Consider the following 7,838-nt stretch of genomic DNA (forward strand, 5'->3'; position numbering starts at 1 on the left):
CCCGGAGCCGTATCTCATCTCTATCTCCCTACATATGCACAATAAAGCCTTTGTAGTATATGCTGTACACTTGCTATTGATAGTTGTATCAGCTGAAAGATAATGCTCGCTCTTCTAGCTGGCTGCAAGTGTGCTCCACACAGCCTCAATTATCTGAACATAATGGTGGAGAAGGGGAGAATTTTGGATAACTGAGGGCTTCAAATAACTGAAGGAGTTTTCAGTGCAATTAATAACATGGTAGGAACACAGAAGGTTTTGGAGAGCAGGTTCAGATACCTGGTGTCACACTGTGCAGTCAGTCAATAACAAGCATACTGCTCTTTCAGGGTTTTGCTTTTTTTCTGAACATAGTTGTGACTTTTCCTTGCTTTTTTTCAGACAAAAAAAAAAAAAAAGAAGATTAATGTATTTTAGATGTGTTGGTATCCCTTTAAGTTTAATGAAGACTAACAGCCATCATTTTGGTCAATGGGAAGCTGCTTATGGACACAGGTAGTTTAAAAACACCAACTGATCAGTGTTAGGCAGCTGGGCTGGCAGTGGGATGTGGGCTATGCAGGTGGCTCTGCAGAGAAGCAGGACCAGAGATCATGTGAAAAATAATTTCCCCTGTACATGCCATAAACTCTGGGATTTCAAGTATGACCCAGCTGTAATGAGCCCCATACAAGCAAACAAACGTTCAGTTACTGTAGAGACGCGCTCGTTTGGGAAGATAAAAACATGACCCACAAAACACGCTCACAGAATGTCTGTGCACTGCACACTGACCTCCGTGTGACGGAAATCTTCACTTGTGCCACTTGGTAATAAATTTCACCATGCCACCTAGGCCAGCTGCACATCACTGTCTGCTTTCTGTGCAAGGTAATTTATTTCTAATTGCAATAGAATAAAAAGACAGGATAGAGTTTGCAGAGCACATCACAGTGTTACTGGCCTGTTCAGTTTTCATCACAATGCACGCTCTCACCATGACTTGCTTTTCAAAACCAGCTCTGTCCTCTGCCTCACACCAGATGCAGGAATTGAGAGCAGCCTTTACCCATGCAGCGGTTATGAACTAACAGGCTGGTGCAGGTAAGGCTGAAAGACCTTAAGGAAGGGAATAAATTTGGGTTGGTTTTTGTGAAATACAGTGTTGGGTAGAGGATGGGTGCTCAGCTCTGACCGGCCTCACAGTTCATCCTGAACTGCCTCTGCTCTGGGACTGAGGCAGTTATGTGCCCCCATCAGACAAGCACCGGCACACATTCAGATTAGTACAAACCTCACAGTTTGGTTTATTTGTCTCAGCTATTACCTGAGAGACAGCATATGTTGACATCTGGGGCCTGATGTCTGACTTATTTTTTGAAAAGATTAATCTAATCTTAGTTGCTTTTAATTATGATCTTAAATTCTCTGTAAGTTTTCAACGCCTGGTCTCACTAGCTACTTTAAGTGCCTGGAAAAAAAAAAATTTCTTCTATGCTTCAGTGTTTATCCCAATATGCATTTTGGTCAGAGAGAACATGCATATTAATTATCTTTAATACAGTCTGGATACACACATACATGATTCTCTTCCTACTTACACATCATATTATACACAATTTGTATATGCGTATTTATAAGGGCTTAAATGGAAACAGGACTGACACCAAAATTTTATGCATTATTAGGAGGAGCAAGTTCATCCTTTAAAATGACTATATTTGGAAATCTGATTCTAAACTCTTGCTGGTTTAACTTAACTTTGTGGCTTTTCTCCAGATTTTCAAAACCAGTGGAAGTGAGGACAGGACTAAGAGGAACACTTGTGCTCCTTGAAGGTGAGCGCTCGCGTGGACACACTTTTGTAAGGGACTGGGTAAGGGCACTGCTTTAGCCCATCTGAGAAATGAGTGCACCAAAATGTGGGGCTTCACACGTCAGTATCTGTACATTGCTATGCACTTTTTTTTTTTCCCCACCACTTTGGGGAAAAAAGTCCCATCCCCCCTTTTTGTTTCCTAATTTTTTAATTATTCTTAATACCTAGTCATCTGCTCTAGTGGAAAACTTGCATTCCCTCTTCTTTTCCCACATTGTGTCGATCCCTTTTTGCAACCATAAAGCAGTGAGCTAAAGCACAAAGAGCCCGCGATAAAGCCGGGCTTTTCTCGAACACTTCCGATAGTGAAAGGTAGCGGGAGCGGCTCTGGGAAAGCGATGCCCTGAGCAGAGCTGCTCCTGCCAGCCTGGCTTTGTCCGGCCTGGCGTGCCCAATAGCGGGCATTGGGCGGTGGTTCAGCGGCCTTTCCGAGCGGTGTGTGTGCGCGAAGCAGCGGCCGCGCTGTTCTGCGCTGTTCTGTGCGGGCCGGCTCCGCGCACCGCGCTCCGCGCCGGCCGGGGCACTGCGCGCCGCGGCCCATAGGGGGCAGCAGCCGCCTGCGCTCGGGCTGCGCTCCGCCCGTGCCGCGCAAAGCCCGCACCGAGCCCGCACCAAACCCGCACCGCGCAAACCGCACAGCTACCCCCAGCCCCGCGCACCCCTGCTCCTCACAGCAACAGCCCCCTGCAGCCATCGGGGTTTTTTTGTTTTTGCCGGTTTTTGCTTTTTCTCTGTTTGCGTGTGCATGATTGCAGTGAGGAGTGAGGAGGCTATGATGTGCTCTCCTAGGTAACTTACCCCTAATGGAAAAAAACAGAACCAAACCTAAGGACCTACTAAAAAGAAAACAAAACCTGCAACCACTTAAATACCTGGAAATAATATTGTGTTGCTTGTGCAAAAATGCGCCCCAAAGAACATCTGAGTAAATGTGTGTATAGAATATATAAGTTGCTGTAAAAGCAGCTTTTTGTTTGCATGCAGGTCTGTATGAAACCCAAGATGATATATCATGTTATGCTCAGATCTTTGTTTCAAGATACAGCTATAAGTAGATTTCATGATGGAACATCTTTTACCTCTTGTTTAATCACTTCTAACTTTTCTGTTTTCAGAACATGCACACTCAGTACTAAAATCCCGTGATTATTACTTTTTCTAACTCTCTCTTTGCCTGTTAACAACATCCTTTAAAAACCAAACTAAACCAAAATCCTTTTAGATGCCATGTGGATTTGTTGGTAGCATCAGTGGCCAGTTCTGAACTTTTCTGGCAAGTACAAGGGCGAGCTGCTTGCCCGTGTGAGTTTGCAGCCAGACCCGCTGCAGCTGCCGCAGCAGCCACCGAGGCGCAGGAAGGACTGAGCAAATGGTTACAAACGAGCACTGCTCCTCGGCTCCACATTTTTCTCTTTGCCTTAAATGCACTTTATTGCACCTTTCCCGCAGTTTGTTCTGAGGACAGCCACACTGATAATCCTTATCCAGGGCAGAGGAATTCCCCTCCTGGCTCTCAGATTGAAGCCGCGGCTGGCATTCTGCTACTCTGATATGTTGACTTGGATAATTTTTAATTATTCTTCCATATTATCTCTTGCTCGTGTTGCTGGTGCAGTTTACCTCCAACCACAATCCGAGGCTGGCTAACAGTTGCTATAACATACCTTCAGCATTTCCTATCCCTAGATTTTTAGGGCTGTGATTTCAGCAGAATACATGGTTTGTTGTTTCAGTGGGGGCTTCCAAACAGCGTGGCAGCCGTGAAAGTGAAGAATCTGTGAGAGAAGCTGAGTGTGTGTGTGTGGTGCTGGGGGTGTAGGATATGGACATACTCTTTAATACACTGAAAATATTATTTTTCATTTTTGGTTCCTGGAAGATTTTTGTTCTGTTTTTTGATGATGGCTTGAACTATTCCCCAAACTGAAAGTAGTTCCTTTTCCTATATTTTGACAGCAGCCTCTAACAAATGGAAGTCCTTCCCAGTCTTTAGAAAATCAATATATTGAGTGCATGCTGAATAGTAAGAACAAACTATTTTTGAAGTTGTTCTGCATTGTGGAATAGCAGTGTTTCGTATGTTCCAACCAGTGTGTGCAATTCCTCACGACTGGTACGTTCGCTCTAAACAATGAGGTCTTTGCTCAGGAATAGTCCTGGGTTTGTTAGGGAATCAGTGCAATGCTGGCCCTAATCAATAAATGAAGTTTGCTTGTGGCAGGAGTAACACAACCATTATATAAGAGGGAAATCCATTTAAGTATTTGATTATTTTCTTAAGGGTTTCATTTGCTGGTTTTCAGGCAGGATAGTGTCACTTAGAGCAAGTATTTAATCTTTTTTTCTCTAAAAGAAATCAAACTGCAAAACACACTGAAAACTTAGCACTGAACCTTGGTCTTACAGGATTAGTTCCCATCAACTTCACTGAGTTCATTCACAGGAAAAATCCCACACAGGAAAACATATTCTTTGCCCTGGAAACCTTGTTATCTTATGTGTTCCAGGTATGAACTGTTGGTTCATTCCTGATGCATGAGGAGTGAATTCCTGCCTTTCTTACCCCGACAGGGTTTTGCCAGGGCAAATTTACTCCTGGCTTACACCATCTGTAACCTCAGTGGGAGCAAAATTCAGCCCTTTAGCTCTAATGGGAGCCTGTTTGATCTCGTCCTTTATTGCCGAGTGGTATCAGGAAGGGAGCTGAGCACAGAAACGTGACTACCACCGAGCTGCTATTTGTTGCACTACATTATCTGTAGTATCCTTGTTATTCTAGAAACCTTTTTTTTTTTTTTCCACTGCCTGGAACATTTTGCTGCAGCAAATGAAGAAGGGGGGAAAAAATTGAAGAGACCTTCATTTGGTGGCATAGAAAATTTGCATAAAATATCGCTCTAAGCATTGAAGGATCTTATTACATAGGGTTTTGATGATAATCTTTGTTGAAATAATATTTAACACATGCTGCACTTTTAATTAAGTATCTGAATAATCTCAAATTAATACCAGAGGTTTAAAAATAAGTTTTCATTTTAGTGAACTGTAACATAATAGCAAGCTGCATGGCAACCCCTTCCTTTACCCTTTGATTTAATTAAATGCCCTTCTGTGTGCTTCTTCTCACTTCAGAAATGCACATAAAGAAATCAGACCCAGACGTTTTATTTAGGATTTTGCCACTTTTCCTTTTCCTTACATCTTTGCTTATTAATTTGCCCTGCTTCCTCTTCGGCTTTGATTAAGGTGTTTCTTTGAGGATCAGCTTGTCTGGGGCTTTGCAAACTGGCCTGCATGTTTGAAAGGGGCAGTGCAGAGTGTCACGCTGGTGTTGGGGTTTTGGTGATGGTGACACACAGGTCCCTGTCTGGCAGCAGCCAGCTGTGGCAGGGAAGTGCTGGGTCCTGTACTGCACATGTCTGTGTGTGCCATGGGGAGCATGCAGCTGGGTAAATCCTGGGGCAGCTCACACAGCACAGTGACAGGCTGGATCGTGTCATGCTCCTGGAGTGATTATAAGGTGAAAAGGAGCTCAACAGTGCAATGGCTTTGGACTGCAATCAAACCATTGCAAATAAATTCAGGTTTATTCTATTTATTTTTTCAAATTAAAAAGGCCTGATCCAGCCAATTTGTTTGCCTTCCAGTAAGGTGTGTTTGGCAATCACTGCTTCATTATTCCTTCTTAAGAAATTCCACTAACCAAAGGAGGGGAAAACGGCCCTCGCTCAGATCCATGCCGGTGAAATTGTTTTGCTGGAGCCACTTTGCTGGGCGAGCGTGGGTGTGGGCTGGGGGGAGGCTGTTTACTGCTTTTATGGAAACATGCTCCAGTTTGGGAGAGCGAGGATGTGAAGCAGGCTGGCTTTGAAGGCTTTCTGTTAGATTTCTCCCTTTATCCCTTTCCATCTATCATTGTAAAGGAGACATATATAACCACGGCACTTTGTATATTAAGGGGGGCTGCCTGCTTTTTCCCTTTGCTGAGATAATGATGCTGAGGGTTGTTGACTGCTGTTATCTCTGATGACAGCCTTATCTGCATGGCTCTGATTCCTGCTCCCGGAGTCAGAGATATCCAGTCCTTTGGGAACTGACCACTGCTCCCACTGTGGCCAGGCACACTGGAAAGCAAATACTTAGGGGTGACAGAGTTCTTGATCAGATGTGCTGTTTGCTATATTCACCTCTCCCAAAATACTGAAGGGAATATTGAAGGGAAATACTGGGCGGTGAGAAGAAATGAGAGCCTCAGAATCAGGTCAGATAAAAACCAAATGCCTCCAGCTCTCCCCAGACAGCCTCTGGTAGGGACAGTTTTTGTCCACGACCAATTGTTGAATGGTGTTGGTGTGGGGCTCGGCTTTTCTGTACCAGAGACCCTGCACTAATGGACCTGGGGATGATATTGACACAGCAGATGGGCTGTTACACCCTCCTGGCTGTACCAAGTCAGAATCGAGGGGTTTATTTTAATTCCTCTAAACATAATAATCTGCAGTTAATTGGCTAATGTTCACCATGCCTCCAATGTGCACAGTACTGCCATAGTTTGGCACGCCACAGTCCTGTCCCTCAGAACTCTCAAGCCAAATTTCAAATATTTGTGAATTTAGCCTCCTAATGCTCTTGAGAAATGCTCTAGTTTTACTGCTTCAGTGAGATACAGAGATAGTGTGTGCACTTGACTGGGATCCCCCAGCTGCGCGTGCAGTCAGCCACAAAATCCAGGTCCCCAAACACCTCCCTGGCACCCTGCTCATCAAACTCATCCAGTTGCCCAAGTTTTGCCCTAACAACCCTTAAAAACAGACAACTGTTCTCATTTACCAAAGCATGGGTTTGTGCAAACCCTGCTGTACTAAAACTACCTTTCAGGGTGGAAAAACTCCTGGTTAATTCCACCTTAAAGCAGCGCTAAGCAGGAGCTCATTGAGTACACGGTGCAAGAGCCCAGAAATGCGTGAGTTTGAATCAGAGAGCCCTGCCTATGCACTGGCTCATCTCCTCTGCAAAATCATCTGCCCTTTCTTAAATGCTTGGGGCTAGTAGGAGTTCTTTTCCTCCCTGCCATGTTTTATAGTACAAGTGTTTCAATCTGAACACTTAGAGCAATTTGTGGATATATGATCCAGCCTGTCTGTACCCAGTGGCACCTCTGCTGTTGGTGCTCTGCCATCTGAGCTCCCCTGAGCAGCAATCTGAGGCTTCCAAGGTGAGTTATAAAGCCAGTGTTACTGAAAATACACATTGCTGTATTCTATGTATGTTAGTATGCTGATGCTTCCCCCCTGCATTTAAGAAATGTATTGTACTGAAAACTGCTGGCCAGGAGCAGGGGGGGGAATACTGTTTGCCTTAAAATTTAAAGAGGTGTTTATTTTTTTAGAGGTTCACAAGAAGGCAAAGCACTTTTTAGTATTATAAAACAGTTACTGATTAAAAACCAGAATTAGTACTGAGAAAACAATTACTTTTTTTTTTTTTTGCTTGAAAAGAAAAAAAACCTCAAAACTTTTTATTCAAAAAGCATTTTTATGTGAAAAGCTGATTTTGTGAGGTAAGGAGTTCTTTTATTCTCACTCCCAGTATGGTTTTGTGCAATGTAATGTGTGACCACCCAGGGAGATGCTTCTGCACTTTCCCCATGACTAACGTGTGGGGCTGTTTTCCTGAGACATGCAAAACAGTACTGATCTACAAATACTCAACTAAGAATGTAAGAAATCTGTCTAGGATATTATTAAATCAGCAGAAATTTCAGTTGTAGACCACAGTTTGGAATATTCTTACACACACTGTTTGAAGAGGAGCTTAGACATTGATAACTTGTCTGTCTTTTCCCCTCCAGTGCTTCCAGCTGGTCTAATAAAAGGGAAAACCTCACCCTGTGGATTTTGCTTTGCTGCTGAATGTGAGGATGAAATACGTCAAGTGAATAATACTTATTTTCCAAAGCTGTAAGGGACTGAAAGGGGTA

At 43.7% G+C, this 7,838-nt stretch overlaps 1 long non-coding RNA gene across 1 annotated transcript; it reads left to right on the forward strand.

Moving 5' to 3' along the window:
• The first annotated feature begins 446 nt into the window (after positions 1 to 446).
• Positions 447 to 7,836, forward strand: LOC141730709 (uncharacterized). Its single transcript, XR_012582335.1, has 3 exons — positions 447 to 1,083; positions 1,759 to 1,817; positions 7,710 to 7,836. It is a non-coding gene; the product is annotated as an uncharacterized LOC141730709 (long non-coding RNA).
• The last annotated feature ends 2 nt before the right edge of the window (positions 7,837 to 7,838 follow it).

Source organism: Zonotrichia albicollis, chromosome 12 (assembly GCF_047830755.1).
Source record: "Zonotrichia albicollis isolate bZonAlb1 chromosome 12, bZonAlb1.hap1, whole genome shotgun sequence".
In the NCBI taxonomy this organism is placed as follows: Eukaryota; Metazoa; Chordata; class Aves; order Passeriformes; family Passerellidae; genus Zonotrichia; species Zonotrichia albicollis.